The sequence below is a fragment of the Chrysochloris asiatica genome, unplaced genomic scaffold, assembly GCF_000296735.1.
Source record: "Chrysochloris asiatica unplaced genomic scaffold, ChrAsi1.0 scaffold00009, whole genome shotgun sequence".
Lineage (NCBI taxonomy): Eukaryota > Metazoa > Chordata > Mammalia > Afrosoricida > Chrysochloridae > Chrysochloris > Chrysochloris asiatica.
The window spans coordinates 2,298,082-2,314,891 of record NW_006408527.1 but is presented as its reverse complement, the minus strand read 5'-3'; the positions used below and the strand labels follow the sequence as shown (position 1 = coordinate 2,314,891).

General features: G+C 41.6%; 1 protein-coding gene across 1 annotated transcript in view; it reads left to right on the top strand.

The window, feature by feature from the left end:
- Positions 1–16,810, top strand: part of KCNK2 (potassium channel, subfamily K, member 2) — a 373,030-nt gene that overhangs the window by 123,235 nt on the left and 232,985 nt on the right. The gene's annotated exons all lie outside the window — the stretch shown is intronic.

Sequence of the window (16,810 nt, the reverse complement as noted above, 5' to 3'; positions counted from 1 at the left end):
GCTGCTTCCATGAATGTTGATAGTTGATCCAAGAAGAATGAAGTCCTTGACAACTTCAATCTTTTTTCCATTGATAAGAATGTTGTTTATTGGTCCAGTGGTGAGGATTTTTGTTTTCTTTACATTGAGATGCAGTCCATAAAGAAGGCTGTGCTCTTTGATCTTCATCAGCAAATGTTTTAAGTCCTCTTCACTTTCAGCAAGCACTGTTGTATCAAGCACTGTTGTATCAACTGCATATTGTAGGTTGTTAATGAGTCTTCCTCCAATCCTGATGCCACATTTTTCTTCATATAACCCAGCTTCTCAGATTACTTGCTCAGCATACAGGTTGGATAAGTATGGTGAAAGAATACAACCTTGTCGCACATCTTTCTTAATTTTAACCCATTCAGTTTTCCCATGTTCTGTTTGAACAACTGCCTCTTGGTCCAGGTACAGATTCCTCATGAGCACAATAAAGTTTTCCAGAGTACTCATACTTCGCAATGTTGTCCGTAGCTTGTCATGATCCACACAATTGAAAGAAAGTCTTTGCATAGTCAATAAAGCACAGGTAAACATCTTTTTGATATTCTCTGCTTTCAGTCAAGATCCATGGGACATCAGCAGTGATATCCCTAGTTCCACAGCCTCTTCTGAATCCGGCTTGAACCTCTGGAAGTTCTCTGTCAATGTATGCTTGCAGCCATTTCTGTATTACCTTTAGCAAATCTTTACTCTCATGGGATATCGAAGAGATTGTCTGATGATTTCTGCATTCTGTTGGGTTACCTTTCTTTGGAATTGGCAGTTCCCCAGATAGTTGTCTTCCAAATTTCTTGGCAGAGATGTGTGAGTGCCTCCTGTGCCACCTCACTTTCCTGAAAAATTTCCATTTTTATTCCATCAATCCTGGTGCGTTGTTCTTTGCCAATTCCTTCAATGTACCTTGGACTTCTTCCTTCAGTATCATTGGCTTTTGATCATATTCTGCCTCTTGATATGGTTGAACATTAACCATTTCCTTTTGTTACAGTGACTCTGTGTATTTCTTCCATCTTCTCTTGATGCTTTCTGTATCATTCAGTAATTTGCCCAGAGAATCTTTCAATAACGGAAGTCGAGGCTTGAATTTTTCTTCAGTTCCCCCAGCTTGAGAAATGCTAAGCAGTTCAAATTCACCAGCCACTCCTTAGAAACTCTATATAGGGTCACTATGAGTCAGTATGCACTTGAAGATCCTTAGCAACAATAACAACCACCTGAAGCATGAGAGAAAAGGACAATTAAGGCAATTCCATCAGAAGTGAGTTGCGCCATATTACAGAAGAGTAAATGGTATAATTCCAGATTTCTTCTTTCCCTGGAGGCAGATGAGCTGGAGAGCAGGCAGGAAGTGTAAGCTACTTCATCACATTGGCAGCCTGATGTGTCTTTGGACTCACAAGTTGGGGGTGAGTTGGGATTGCTTCTTCTGCAATGTAGCACAGTCCCTGTAAATCTAGGAAGAAGATGCTGATTCAGTAGAGGATATCCCAGGGAGAGTAAGCACCAGAGAAGCATGACAGCAGAACCAGAATTATTGTTGTTAGGTGCCATCGAGTCGGTACTGAACCATAGCAACCTTATGCACAGTAGAACGAAACACTGCCTGATCCTGGGCCAACCTCACTATCATTGCCACACTTGAGTCTATCGATGCTGCCACTTGGCCAATCCATCTCACTGGGGGTCTTCCTCTTTTTCTCTGGCCCTCCATCTCACCAAACATGATATCCTTCTCCAGAGACTGCTCCCTCCTGATAATATGTCCAAAATATGAGAGACGACGTTTGGCCATCTTGGCCTGTAAGGAGCACTCTGGCTGCACGTCTTCCAAAACGGATCTATTGGTTCTTTTGGACACCCATGGTACTTTCAATATTCTCCTCCAAGACCATAACTCAAAGGCATCAATTCTTCTATGGTCTTCCTTATTCACTGTCCAGCTTTCACATGCATATGAGGTTATTGAAAACACCATGGCTTGGGCCAGGTTCACCTTAGTCCTCAAGCTGACATCTTTGCTCTTCAACACTTTAAAAATGTCTTGTGCAGCAGATTTGCTTAATGCAGAATTAGGGTGGCTCTAATGGAAATTATGGTGGCCAGGATGGCCAAACTTCATCTCTCATACTTTGGACATATTGTCAGGAGGGACCAGTCGCTGGAGAAGGATATCATGTTTGGTAAGGTGGAGGGTCAGAGAAAAAGAGGCAGACCCCTAGTGATATGGATTGGCTAAGTGGCAGCATCAATGGGTTCAAGTTTGGCAATGATAGTCAGGTTGGCCCAGGATCAGGCAGTGTTTCATTCTGTTGTGCATAAGATCACTATGAATCAGTACCGACTTGATGGCACCTAACAACAACAACAAACAACAACAATGGAAATAAGCTGTATCCATACTTACACTAGCCCAGTAAGAGAATCATTACATTTTGTTGTAGATGTGATCTCACAGGGCATCTGATGTTACCTTAACGCAGAGTTTGCCATCTAGTGACCTTGGGACCATGTTCTGTGGGCAGACACATTTTGCTTGTCTTACACATTGTTTATTTTAGAAAGTTGAGTTTGTTGTCCTCATTTGTAAACAGATAAATGTTTCCTGAAACTATCTGGATATCTGTCTTCTCTTGAAAAACTCTCCCTCAAGACAGTAACTGACTAATGCTGACTATAATATTCTCTAATCAATGAAAATTGACTAGAATATCTTCTTCAGCTTAGTGGGCCTACCTCACATCTGGCTGTTACCTGCCGGGAGATATAGGTTTTTGAGATTGTGAGTCCTGATTTGCTACAGAATTCTTTCAGTAACACTTTTCTTTCATTTAACACATATTGACTTTGGGGACTACTATGTACAGGATCATAGTCCTAGTGTGGCGCTGTGGGTTAATGCGCCAGACTGCAAAGCCATCTGAACTACAACGTTGTTGGTTCAAGCTCACCAGCTGCTCCTTGAAAACCCTATACAGGGTCGCTATGGGTCAGAACTGACTCGACGGCACTTCACAACAACATGTACATGGTAAGAGCCCTGGTGGCATAGTGGTTAAAATGCTCAACTGCTAACCAAAAGGTCAGTGGTTGGGACTCACCAGATGCTCCATGGTAACAAGCCTTGGCAGTGAGCTTCGTTAGCAGTACAGCTTTGGAAACAATATGGTGCTGTTCTACTTTGCCCTACAGGGTAGTGCTGTAAGTTGGAATTGACTCAATGGCAGTGGATTTGATGGGTTTTGATGTACAAGATACTGTGTTAGCAAACAAGATGACAAAGTCTCTTCCCTCTTAGATCTGTAGTCCCAGAGGCAATTATTAACCCTTTGAACAAGTGGTTTAACAACAATAGTGATGGGTAATAAAGAGTACAAAAGGGGAACATATGTGGCTGGGTAGGCTGATAGTGTTTGAAGGTCAGGGAGAGTTGTCAGAGGAAAGCTTGACGATGAGTAGATTTTATATTCTACTAAGGAACTCTAAGTCATTTAGCTGCAACGTCGGTGGTTCAAGCTCATCAGCTCCTCCTTGGAAACCCTATACAGGGTCGTTATGGGTTGGAATCGACTCAGTGGCACTTAACAACAACAAAAAGGAGCTTTGGTAGTGTAGTCGTTATGAATTGGACTGCTAACCTCAAGGTTGGCAGTTCAAAACTACCAGCCATTCTGCTGGAGAAAGATGAGGCTTTCTGCTCTGGTAAAGATTTGTTGTTGTTGTTAAGTGCCGTAGAGTCGGTTCCGACAGCGACCTGGTGCAGGGTCACTATGAGTTGGAACCTACTCCACGGTACTTAACAACAACAACAATGAGGAAGACAGATGCATTTAGGCTGGCTGGACTGGTCTATGTGAAAATAAAGAATAGGGTACATTCAAGAAACTGGGAGACTCTAGTTCAAGGCTGAACTCAGAGAGATAATTGCTGACTCTGGTGAGATGCGTCCTATACTTGTATGTTGTTGTGTGCCATGGAACCCATTCCAGCTCACAGCTCTATAGGGCTTCCCAGGCTGTGATCTTCATGGGAGCAGATTGCCAAGTTTTCTCTCCTGTGAAGCCCTAAATAGCAAACTGTATACACTTACTGGAGTCGCTGAGCTGTGCATGCAGTAACATTAACCAAAAGGCCAGAAGTTTGAATACATCCAGAGGTACCTCAGAAGGAAAGCCTGGCAATCTACGTCCAAATCAGCCATTGAAAACCCTATGGAGCACAGTTCTACTCTGATACACATGGGGCTACCAAGAGTCTAAAAGGACACAATGGCTAGTGGAAAATAATCCACCTACTAGCAATCTTATTTCAGGAAGTTATTGGAAGATAATAGCAGTACTACTAACTTCATAAGGTGGCTGTGAAGGAGTGAAGTATTTACTATGTCCCTTCTAGCTATAGTCTTTGTGACTCCCAAATAATGATTGGGTAGAACTATGCAAATAAGGTGCATGTGACCCACCAATGGGATTAGCTTGCTAATAATACAAATAAAATTCAAGGAAATCTATGGCAGTGGGATCACATCAATAAGGAATATGGAATCCTAGGAGTGCTGGTGTAACACTGTGGGTGAGTGAGTTGGACTGCAAAAGTTGGTTTGGTGAGTAGCGTGGGTGCTTCTGGGCAATTATCAGTGAAGCTAAAGAGCTTTGTGACAAATGCCTAAGAAGGCCCCAAACAGGTCTATCAGCAGAGGGCAAAAAGAGGCTGTTCTGACTGAAGAATTGCACCTGGGACATTTCTGATCCAGAATTGTAGCCCATTACTTCCCTGGTGTGGTGCTGTGGGTTAATGCACTGGACTGCAAGTTCGGGTTGAACCACAAGTTTGGCGGTTCAAGCTCACCAGCTGCTCCTCAGAAACCCTATACAGGATTGTTATGCATCGAAACCGACTTGACCGTATTTAACAATAACAATAGCAGCACTTCCCTAATAAACCCCATAATTGTGAGTATTGTCTGTGAATTATTGCAATAAATTATCGAGCCCAGCAGAGAAGTAGAGACTACTGCAGGGGTGGGTGGCTGGTGCCAGAATTGGTAAGAAGATTGAAGAGTGGAGGTTTGTCTCACCTCTGCTTCATAGGAGCTTGCTGTAGTCTGATGCTGATAATGATTCTCCTCTCTCATTGTGAAGTTAGCCAAGGAGGTCTGTTGTTGCTGACATCTCATTTTTACAGTTTCTATGAGGTGTGGCACTGTGGGTTAATGCGCTGGACCGCAAAGGTGGCTTGAACTGCAAGATCGGCGGTTCAAGCTCACCAGTCGCTCCTCGGAAACACAGGGTCACTGTGTGTGGAGTGGAACCAAATCAATGGAACTTAACAACAACAATGAGGATTAAATGTTATATTAAATGCAATATCGTGAAACAATGCCTGACATATAGTAAGCATCCAATACATGTTAGCTGTTGTTCTGATTCCTGTTGTTCTTGTTATCACAACTATTGACAGGGCAAATAGATGCAAGGCCTTGGAATGCGACAGTATTTTGGTCTCCATCCTGAAGGTGATAGGAAGCAAGTACAGGGTTTTAATCAAGGCTTTGGCATAATCAGATTTTATTTTAAAATAAATCTGACTGTAGTGTGGAGAATGAATTGGAGCTGTGTCACAGCAAATGACAGGGACACTGGGAAGAAGGAAGACAGTAGTGGTGGCCACCCTGTCTTAGTTGCTTTGCAGAATCTGGAGAGAGCATGTAACCCTTTTAACAAATTTAGAAAATCCACAAAAAGCTGTCTCCTCCTAGGTTTAGGACTTTTTTCTAAAACAAACATGACCTAGGGTGATCTTTGGTAATTTAATCTCAAATTTTTCCATAAATTTACTGGGCAGCCTTGGGAAAGTCTGACATATATTTAGTTTACTCATACAGGGACAAAAGGTATAAGAAAAAGTTAGATTCTGTATATGATGACATCAACTGAAATCAGAATCTTTGGTTACTGAACACATTTAAAAAATATTTTTAGGAGATTCCTTACATATTCTCTATTTGCTTTTTTTTTTTTACCTCTCTGCCTGTTGACTTCACTTTAGAAAAGAAATTGAATGATTTGTTCTTCACAAAGCTATATTCATTGCTATCAGAATGTTGTTGTCTCAGGCGAAGGTAAAATAGTGGGTTGGCAAAAGTTCTCAACAAATAAAAGTTTTAAATAAAGTACTGGATGTGCCGAAAACTCATTAGGTAATGAGATCCATCAAGAATCAGTGAAAATGCTCTCTCTGGATTTATGGCTGATTTTAATAAAAAGCGTAACACTGGATATAATGATTTTGCTTAAATTTGGAAGACTTAAAAACTATTGTATAATGACTTCATTGTCAGTGGAGAATTTACTTGTGATGCCAGAGGTGGAAAATGTGAAAGTCTAGATTCGTATCAGGTGAATGTTCATTTCCTAGTGACAGTTTAAGATACTCAGGGTTGAAAAGGGAGAGGAAATCCTGGAGTGGAATTTCCTCTCTGTCTATAAACCAAGCAAATTCTAACGTTTTCTGAACTCATTCTCTTAGAGTACCATTTTGGAAGAATTTCGTTTCTTTATAATTACCTTTATTCAGCACTTCATGCCCTGCTGGGCAAAGTTACATGTACATATTACCTTATTTTTAATAACACTTATTAAGTGTCTACTGTTTAAAGCACCCATGCAAATGAATTTTTTTTTAATTGAATAAAATTTTGTAAACTGAAAAGAGATTGTATGAGTTTAAGAACCACCATTATTAAAAAGAGATTTTGTTTACATTTAAAAAAAAACACAACAGACAAGTCTTACCTTTATAATTTTGTATGCATGAATCTGTTTCAAAGCAAGGAAACACAGAATCATTTATCAAAGCATTGTTGAATGTGGTATATTTAAGGTACCATTTACTTTTTGAAATGAGCCAGTTGATGTCAATGGCCTTTTCAGATTTTTTTTTTTTTGGCAAAATAACATTTTTAATTTTTTGGGGTGAGATACATTAATCTGAAAATCTCTCAGTAAGTAAATCAGTGGTGTTTGACTGAATAGACAAGGACATCATTTCTCTAATGTCATTCTTTCTTTAGCATGTTAACTCCATAATGACAAGGGCTGGGTGCATCATCTTCACTATTGCATATTATCAAATATTAGAAAAGGGCTTTCCTGCTACACAATGAGTGCTTGATAAACAATATTTGAATAAATATATTTATTGAATTGTAAATGACATAAAACATTTAGCTGGTGTGGCAGGTTGAATTTTTTCTCCTCATTCCAACCCACTCACAAAATTTTATATTGAAATACTAACCCCCTGGAAACTTGTAATGTGATCTCACTTGGAAACAGAGTCTTTGTAAGTGTAATCAGGTTAAGATGGAGTCTTACTGGCTTAGGATGGACCCTAATCCAATGGTTGTGTCCTTCTAAGAGGGAAATGTAGATACTGGGCACAGAGGGAGGGTGCTTTGTTGCAAGGAGACAGAGTCTGGAGTGATGAGATGAATGACAAGAGCTGCTGGCAACAACCAGAAGCTAGGAAGACACAAGAGAGTTTACTCCCCTATAGCCTTCTTTAGAGAGCATGCTCTTGCTAGCAACTTGAGTTTGAACTTCTAGTCTCTAGAACTACAAAACAATAGATTCCTGTTGTTTTAAGCTGTTCTAAGTCACCAAGTTGGTGTTACTTTGTCACAGCAGTCAAAGGAAAGAATTTTTGAACTAAGCACTTTTGAGATTAAGAGAAGATGCCGATATCTGCCAGTACCAGCTATGATTTGCCAACCATATTGGCAGAGGACCTGAAGAGCTATCTAGCTCACTTTTCATCATTGTATACACTGTCTTCCTGATGGTGTGTTACCAGAACAGAGTGATTAACAGTGGAACACACTGCCTCAGTTCCATATCCTGCACCATTTCTGAATATGTCCTTGGCAATTTTGCCTGTTTCCTCAGTGTTCTTATCTTCTTGGTGTTAAGCGCCTTTGAGTTGTTTTTGACTCATAGCGACCCTGTATCTGGTTTCTGAGAAGCAGTTCATGGGTTTGAACCATTGACCTTGTGTTTAGCAGTCCAGTGCTTATCATACAGTGCCATCAGGACTTCATCTTAAAATAGGATTAAAAATAGTACCTAGGGTTTTTTTTTTTTTGAGAATGAAATTAGTTAATATATATATAATGTGTCTACATGGTGGTGGTGTACTGTGAAGTTGGTTCTAACTCATAGTGACCCTGCACCCTGTGGCTATAAATATTTACAGGAGCAGAAAGCCTCATCTTTCTCCAGCTGGTAGTTTCGAACTACTGACTTTGAGGCTAGCAGCCCAATTCGTAACCGCTACGCTACCAGAGCTCCTTAATGTGTGTACATAGTTCCTGACAAGATAGCCAGTGCCATCACCTGCTTAATAGAGTTTCGAAGGATACCAATTTTTATGGAAGCAGACTGCTTCTTTCATCTTTCTGCTGTGTAAAATATTCCAATTTTTTGGTTAGCAGTCCACTGTTCCTGGCACTGATGCCCACTCAATAAATAGTAATTTTGTCTAATAAACCATCAGTTAATTTGAAGGTTTGCAGTTTATTATCTCTCTAAGGGACTACTTAATATTTAAAAAGTCTTATTGCTAGGTGTTTCTTTTTACATTCAACTGAAGTCTTCTTTCTTTGACCTCCCAGTTGTTCCGAGTTCTGCTTTCAATTTAGAATGAGTATTGTTGTTGTTGTTGTTGTTATGTGCCGTGGAGTCGGAACCGACTCATAGCGACCCTGTACAGGGTTTCCGAGGGTGTAAATCTTTATGGGAGTAGAAAGCCTCATCTTTCTCCCGCGGAGCGGCTGGTAGTTTCGAACCGCTGACCTTAAGGTTCGCAGCCCGATTCGTAACCACTACGCTACCAGAGCTCCTTTAGTGTTGCTGTTTTTTTTTTTTTTTCACAATAAGCCATCTACTATTCAGATATTTTCAAACAGTTGACCTCCCTGTATGGCTTCGGTTACAATTCTCCAGTTATGCTTTAATTTGCTGTGGGACTAGTGTTATACCTGTTAGCTGTCACTGAGTCGGTACCTGATTCATTACAACTTCCATGTACAATGGAATGCCATCCCATGATCACTTGCAGAATGGACAGTTTGGGTCAATAGGGATTTTCTTTGGCTAATTTGGGGAGGAGGTAAATTGACAGGCCTTTCTTCTTAGTGTGTCTTAGTCTGGTTGTTGTTGTGGTTAAGTGCTGGCTAGTCAGTTCGACTTATAACAACCCTGTATAAGGGTGAATTTGAACTGTCAAACTTGTGGTTCAACCCAATTTTGCATTCCAGTGCATTAACCCACAGTGCCACACACTGAAACCTATTTAGCATCATAGTTACATGATTGGCCAGGAATCAAATCTGGCTCTCTTGCATAAAAGGCAAGAATTCTAACACTGAATCCCCAATGTCTCACTTGGTGGGGCTATTGTTGTTTTTGTTATGCGCCGTGGAGTCGGTTCCGACTCATAGTGACCCTGGACAGGGTTTCCGAGGCTGTAAATCTTTATGGGAGCAGAAAGCCTCATCTTTTTCCCCGTGAAACACCTGGTAGTTTTGAACTGCTGACCTAGCGGTTCACAGCCCGATTCGTAACCACTAGGCTACCAGAGCTCCTTTGGTGGGGCTATTAGTACTCTCATTTTAGAAACCTCTCAAGGTAGTGTAAGGCATGGCTGACATTCAACATATTTAACAATTTGTGTGGGAGGGGGAGAGGGGAAGTGTGGGCCAATATCCAACTAAAAAGGATGCTGGCCCTAGTGCTGAAGCAGGAGCCTGAAGACCCACTGCTTTTCCAGGAGTTAAGCCTTAACTTTCTGGATTGTGGGGAGCTGGGGGAGTTATCCTAATTGGGGGAGTAATCAGATGATTGGCGGGTACTGGAGATAGGCAGGGTTTGAGTGCTGTGGCTATTTACTAGAGGAGAGAAATACTGTAGAGTTTTAATGAGCAGTGCAGCCTGATCTTAGATGTCCTTAGTTTTTGTAGCTTTTTCTTTTTTTAATTGCTGTAGTATTTAGAAATAATTGGTGACTTCAGTCAAGTCACCTGTGGAAGGTGACTGACTGAGACCATGGTCTAGAATTAGTTCTTTTATCTTTCAGGTTTAATTAGTCAACCTAGTTTAATTAGTTTAACCTAATTAGTCAGCATGACGAGAGGTTCTTTATAGATCTATATTAACCAATTTGATGAGCCTTATGTGTGTATCAAACCACATTCGTACTTAGAAATTTTTAGTGAGAAACAAAGCAGAAATTTATGTTTGTTATTCAATTCAGTTTCACTTTATTTGAAAATCCACATGGGAGCTAAATTTTAATCAGAAGTTTGCTTGGCAAGCATGTAATTGGATCATCTTAATGGCTTCTACTATTAGGCTTGATGAACTAAGTTCTCCATTCCAGTAAAGAACTATGTCTAAGACATGAACCAAAATCCTTCCTCTGGTCAGGTGGTTCTCATGTTCTGGCTCCAACATTGAAGTTACTTTCTCAGACAAGTCTTCCCTGACCCTCCAACGTTAGCTACTCCCATAATAACTATAATAACTTCTCCTTATGGCATACAAGGAGTCCTGGTGCGGCGCTGTGGGCTAATGCATCAGACTGCAACATTGTTTAAACTGCAAGGTCTGAGGTTCAAGCTCACCAGCTGCTCCTTGGAAACCCTATACAGGATTGCTCTGGGTCAGAATCGACTTGACAGCAGTTAACAACAGCATGGCATACAACAGAATTTTAATTTTATCTTTGTTAAATACCTTCCTCCTCTAGACCATAAGCTTCATGAATACAGTAACCTTGTTATATCTGTAGGTCTTGGGCATTTAGTTGTTGTTAAATGCTGTCTAGTTGGTTCTGACCCATAGCTGTCCTGTATAGGGTTTCTGAGGCTTTAAATCTTCATGGGAGCAAAAAGCCTCATCTTTCGCCTGAGGAGCGGCTGATGGGCTTGAACTGTGGACCTTGTGGTTCACAGTCCAGTATTTATCTTCTGGAATATTTAGTTTGTTGTTGTCGAGTGTGTTCTAACTCAAAGCGACCTGGTGTAGGGTTTCCAACAAGCAAGTAGTGGGTTTGAATTGATGACCTTGTGGTTTGCAGTCCAGTGCTGATCCTACAGCTCCTACTAAATCACATTTAGTAAGCACTCAATAAATATTTACTGAATGTAATTCATTCTTTTCCATCTTATACCATGCAACTGTAGTACTCAGATGATGAAATAGATGTCCAAATTCATTTTAGAGTTGTTATTTGTTATTCTTATGTAGTCAGGAATCTCCTGGTTCACAGAAAGGTATCCCAGGCGAGAACAGAATGATTTTAAGGACATACATTGTTGAACATATATGAAGGGGCTTCAAAAAGTTCATAGAAAATTGGAATTAAAAAGATAATGAAGAACCCTTTTGTCACCCCTCATAAATGTTGTCTCACTTTAAGTGTAACAACAATCTCTGATAAATTAGATATATTATCCTATGTTGTAGATGAAGAAACTGATGGTCAGAGAGAACAAGTGACTTCCCCAAATAGAGATAGGTTACTCACAGCGGTTTCTTTGACACCAAAACTCCAGGTCCTGGCTTGGCACTGCAGGCTAATGCACTGGAATGCAAGATCAGTCTGGACAGCAGTTTTGGTGGTTCAAAATCACCAGCCACTTCTTGGAAACCTTATGAAAGGTCACTGTGAGTCGGAACCTATTTGATGGCACTTAACAGCAACAACTGAAACATTTTAAGTAGACCCAGATAAAAAGTGAAGCTCCATGTATTTCATGCTGTTAATTGAAGTAGAACAACAACAATTCTGGAGCCATGAGAATAAAAGCATTATATAATTTTTACTGTATATTTCAGATGATTTTAATCCATAAAAAGGGCCTTGAGTAGTCATGTAATAAGAAGCAGACTCAACCTAGTATTTCTATTACACTCTGGTGGGATTGATATATACTAAGTAATGCGGATATAAAATTAAACAGGATAAACTATCCCATTTCCTTGTTTCTCCAGTTGCAATGAAACACAAACTAGTCTACTTCCTATTTTATCCTCTTACTTAAAACACAGTAAGTTTGTGTTTGACTCAAGAAGGATTTTAAAGGGATAGGAGTGTCTCAGGAGGGGCTTGTGAGGGGTATCAGTGGAAAGTGAGGCTAGAGTCAGCATGGGGAACAGTTTCTTAATTCTATCCAATTATTTCTACGTCTGAGCCTTCGGCTTATTGGACTGATCCTATTAATGTTAAATTATGGAGTTTTCCCCTTATTTTAGTCTCTCTTTAAAGTGTATATACATCTTCCCAAACCGGGATTTCCAGTTGGTTTGAACCAGTTCCGTCATGTTTGACAAATCTAAGCCAGAACAGACCTGAATTTTTAAAATTTGGGTGTAGTGGAATGATAACTGAACTGGGAAAATTATGGGTGAAAGTCCTGGAATGAGAGACTCAGAAGAGGCATTGTGAGCCCTTTCAGAAGCCTGGTGCAGGATTTAAATTATTGGCAGAACTGTGGCAAGTGACACACATTCAAAGCAGCATGGTTGACGACTAACTTTGAGTCGGCTACTGTTGTTTCTGACTTTGCTATCCCTTTTAAAATCTTTCTTTGGTTGCTAGGCAACATGCATGTGGCCCTTGCCTTCTAAGAGGGAGATTAAACTTCTAGCAAGGCATTGATTTGTAATTTTTCTCATTCCAGTTATCATTGCACTTTACCCACCATTTACTAATTTGATTAATTCTGGTTTCGCTTCATCAGTTATGACTAAACCTGGAAGAACCAGTTTGAAGCCCTGTCCCAAACACTCTACATACATGCAATGCCTAATGTGGAAATAACGCAGAAGGGAAATTGGAGGGGATGAATACATATAAATTGATTGGAATAAGGAGAGAAAATAAGACCTGACATTTGGGAGTGTTGGTGAGTTTTATGTCTCATGAGTCTGGAGTACAATGTTTCTGGGAAAAGAGAAATCTTACACAGGCATTAACTGTGAGTTAATGCCCCACTGTGGCAAGCATTAGGCAGTCTTTTGACCGAAGAACAGTTCTGGAGCAAGATGTAGTTAAATTTGCAGAGAACCCAGAAGGGACAAAAAGAATCATTAAGTTGTTGAAAAACTGGGACTAGTGAAAAACAAAACATGTTTGGGTTCATTTTATCTGGGGAATAAAAAGCCTATGATAGGATAGAAAATCATTCTGAAGTTGGGAAATTCATCTCAGTTCCTATACTGGTGGTTTGGTTACAGAATTCTTGCTTTCCATGAAAGATTATAAAGGAACAAACCCACTGCTATGGAATTGATTCAAGTCAATGTTGGTGTTAAGTGCCAAGGAGTCTGTTCTGAATCATAGCGACCCTGAGGTTGTAAACCTTTGTAGGTGCAGAAAACCTCTTTTTTTCCGTGGGGTACCTGGTGGTCTCTAACTGCTAATCTTGTGCTTTGTAGTCTAGTGCTTATTCTAGAGAGCTACCAGTGACCCTATATAGTCTTCCAGAGACTTTAAAATATTTATGGGCATAGATAACTTCATCTTTCTTCTGAGGAGTGGTTGGTGAGTTTGAACCACTGACCTTGCAGTTACTAGCCACAGTGCCACCAGGCTCCTTTCCATATAGGACCCCAAGTTTCAATTCCAGCCAATGTACCCTGTGCAGTCATCATCTCTGTTTATCATTGAGACTTTGCGTGCTGCTGTCAAGGAGCTCTGGTAGCGTAGTGGTTATGAATCGAGCTGCGAACCTCACGATCAGCAGTTCGAAACTACCAGCGGTTCCACAGGAGAAAGATGAGGCTTTCTGCTCCTGTAAAGATTTACAGCCTCAGAAACCCTGTTACAGGGTTGCTATGAGTTGGAACCGACTCCACGGCACATAACAACAGCAACATCATGCCGATCAGGTTTCAGCAGAACTTCCAGACTAAGGTTGATTGGGAAGAAAGGCCTGGTGATCTCCTTCTAAAAATTAGCCATTGAAACCCTCTGGATCATTAGCAAACAGTCTGCAACCAACTATGGGGATGGGACTGGTCCCGGACCAGGCAATGATTCATTTCATTGTACATGAGATTGCCATGAATCAGAGGGTGACTGGAAGACAGTTAACAACAGTTATAACAGCACTGTTTCCAAATACCTGAGGAAGACTAGATGAATGATATAGGCAGCTATACTACTAAGCATTTTTTCATGCAGCTGTTTATTGAGCACTTATTTATTACCAGCCATTCATTTGATTATAGAGGATACTATGGTGAACAGAGGGTTATGTTTATGGGCTTACTGAGCTTACTAAACTATAAAGTTTAGTCTAGGGAAAGCACAACAAAATAGGATAAATACAAAGATACGAGAAGTACAAATTAACCTGGGAAGCAAATTGTCAAGACATCTAACTAGCTAGGATTCAGGAGCAAATTCCAGACAGTGGGGAGATCTTAAGTATATATGTAATGGTTAGTTTTATATGTTACTTGGTTAGGCTGTGAGTGTAGTAATCCAATCTGAATCTAAATATTTTGTAGATGTGGTTAACATCTTTATCAGTTGACTTTAAGTAAAAGAGATTATCTTCCACAATGGATAATATAGGTGGGCTTCATCCAATCAGTTGAAGGCCTTAAGAGCAAACACTGAGGTTTCCTAGAAAAAGAAGAAATTCTACCCCAAGGTTAGATCATCAGCACTTAACTTCTGCTTGACTTGAGTTTCTAGCCTGCTGGCCTATGTTATGGATTTTGGACTTGCCAGACCCCACAGAGGACTGAATCAACTCATTAAAATAAAATTCTTTATATTCAATCGATTCTCTTTCTCTAGAGAACCCTGATACACTACCTTAGCCAGGTAAATTTAAGACAGGGATGGGGAAGGTACGTGAGGGGAAATGACAGCACCCAGAAAGCCAAATTACCAAACATATGACATGTGGCCTAGAGAGTTTGGAGAGTGCAGTGGTAGAGGCTGGCTTGTGTATTGGAACTAGAGAGAAAGACTGGCTATCAATTCTGGAAATCAGCTAACTAAAACTGTATGTATCACATGGTCAGATTCCCAACAGATCATGGGAATGCCACAGGACTGGGTCATGGCAACTAATACAGCGGAGTTTGGAAAGTAAGTTTGGGAGGCAGAGGATCCTATTCTTATTTTAGAAGGAATTTCCAGCTATACTGCTATTGAGAACAGAAGTCGCAGGAAATGTATTTAAATTCCAGCAGGAAGTCTACTAGGAAGATAATTTTAATATGGGAAAGAAGTATCCAATGTGTTCTGGAATTTAAAAAACAATTTGGTATTTTTATCACTGATGGTCACTGTTTTACAAAAGGTTTACGATGTTTTTACAATCAGGTGGCTTTTTGCTATAAATTGCCTCCTTAGGCTCTCAAGTCTGTAGCTTTCACTAGGACTTTCTCCTTGTAACTGGAAAAATACTCCAATTTGGCCAAGCAGCAGTTATGGAAGCTAAACTCTCTCAAACAGCTGTGGGGTTGGGAGAGAGGAGGTCAGCAGGGCAGTCTCGCTGCCAAAGTGGGAAGGGAAGGAAGAAAAAGTTTACTCTGGGCGAACAGACTGACGTTACCCCACATCATGTATGGTGTGAGGGTACTTGCTGATTACAACATCTAATCTACGTTCTTCTATCCCCTGTTAGTTGCCTTCATTCAGTCCTGGCACAGCGGTCCTCGGTTTGGGGCAGGTATGGTATTTGCCAAGTCGGGATTCAGGTGCTGTGGAACAGGGGCTGGGCGACGACTTCAGGATGAGGTCCAGGATGAGGTCGGAGGTCTTCCACCCCACTACTATCACTGAGAACACTTTGCAACTTTCGTCTCCAGCAAAGGAAGTCAAATTGGTTTTTCTTACAGTCCTTTTGTATTCCTTGATTTCTTCACCTTGGCTCTCTGTGCGTTTCCCCATGCTTCCGATATAGGGTATTCAGCTGATAAGAGCTCCCCACTAATTCAAGCAACCATGCAGATGGTGTGGGGGATACTGGGGGAGGGGGGTCCATAACCCTTCCCCAGGTGTAGACTGGAAGAAGCCAGCGTTTTCCTTACCACCCCACGGGTCTCCACGCACCAGTAAGGGTATTCACTTCTACAGTCCTGAAAGATCACAACGGGGGGCGAGGGTGGTGGTCGTGGAGGGGAAGGGCTCCTGGACCCACTCCCCAGCGAGGTTCCACACCCCGCATCTCCACCAGTCAGGCCAGGGAAAGGAGCCTGGTGCGTTAGGCACGCCGGATAGAGAGGGTTAGCCGGATAGAGAGGGTTAGCGAATAGGGGAGGTGGTGGAAGACTGAGTAAGGAAGAGCTCCAGCAGGCGAACCCAAAAGGCTGTGCCTCCAGGGGGTGGGGAGACAGACTATGAGGAACTTTGGGGGAAACACCAAAAGGGGGAACACAAGCGACGACGGAAAGGGTGCATAAAGGCGAGCCCAGGCGGCGCGGCCAGGAGTGGGGAGGGAGGGAGTTCTGAAAGGAGGAAAGCAGCGTCGAGTGGCGACAGGAGCGAGAGCCCTGTAGAGAGAGGAGCGGAGGGCTGACGGAGCTGGGAGCAGGAGGGCGCTCGGCGCGCTGAGATCGTGCCACACACCCCCCGCGAGGCACTGAGGGTTTAGCCAGGGGAGACACACAAAGACATGCGAAGAGGGGCTGAACGAGGCTCCCGCACAAAGACGCCGGGGCTCACGACCACCGCTCGGGCTGCACCGACCGCCCCCGCA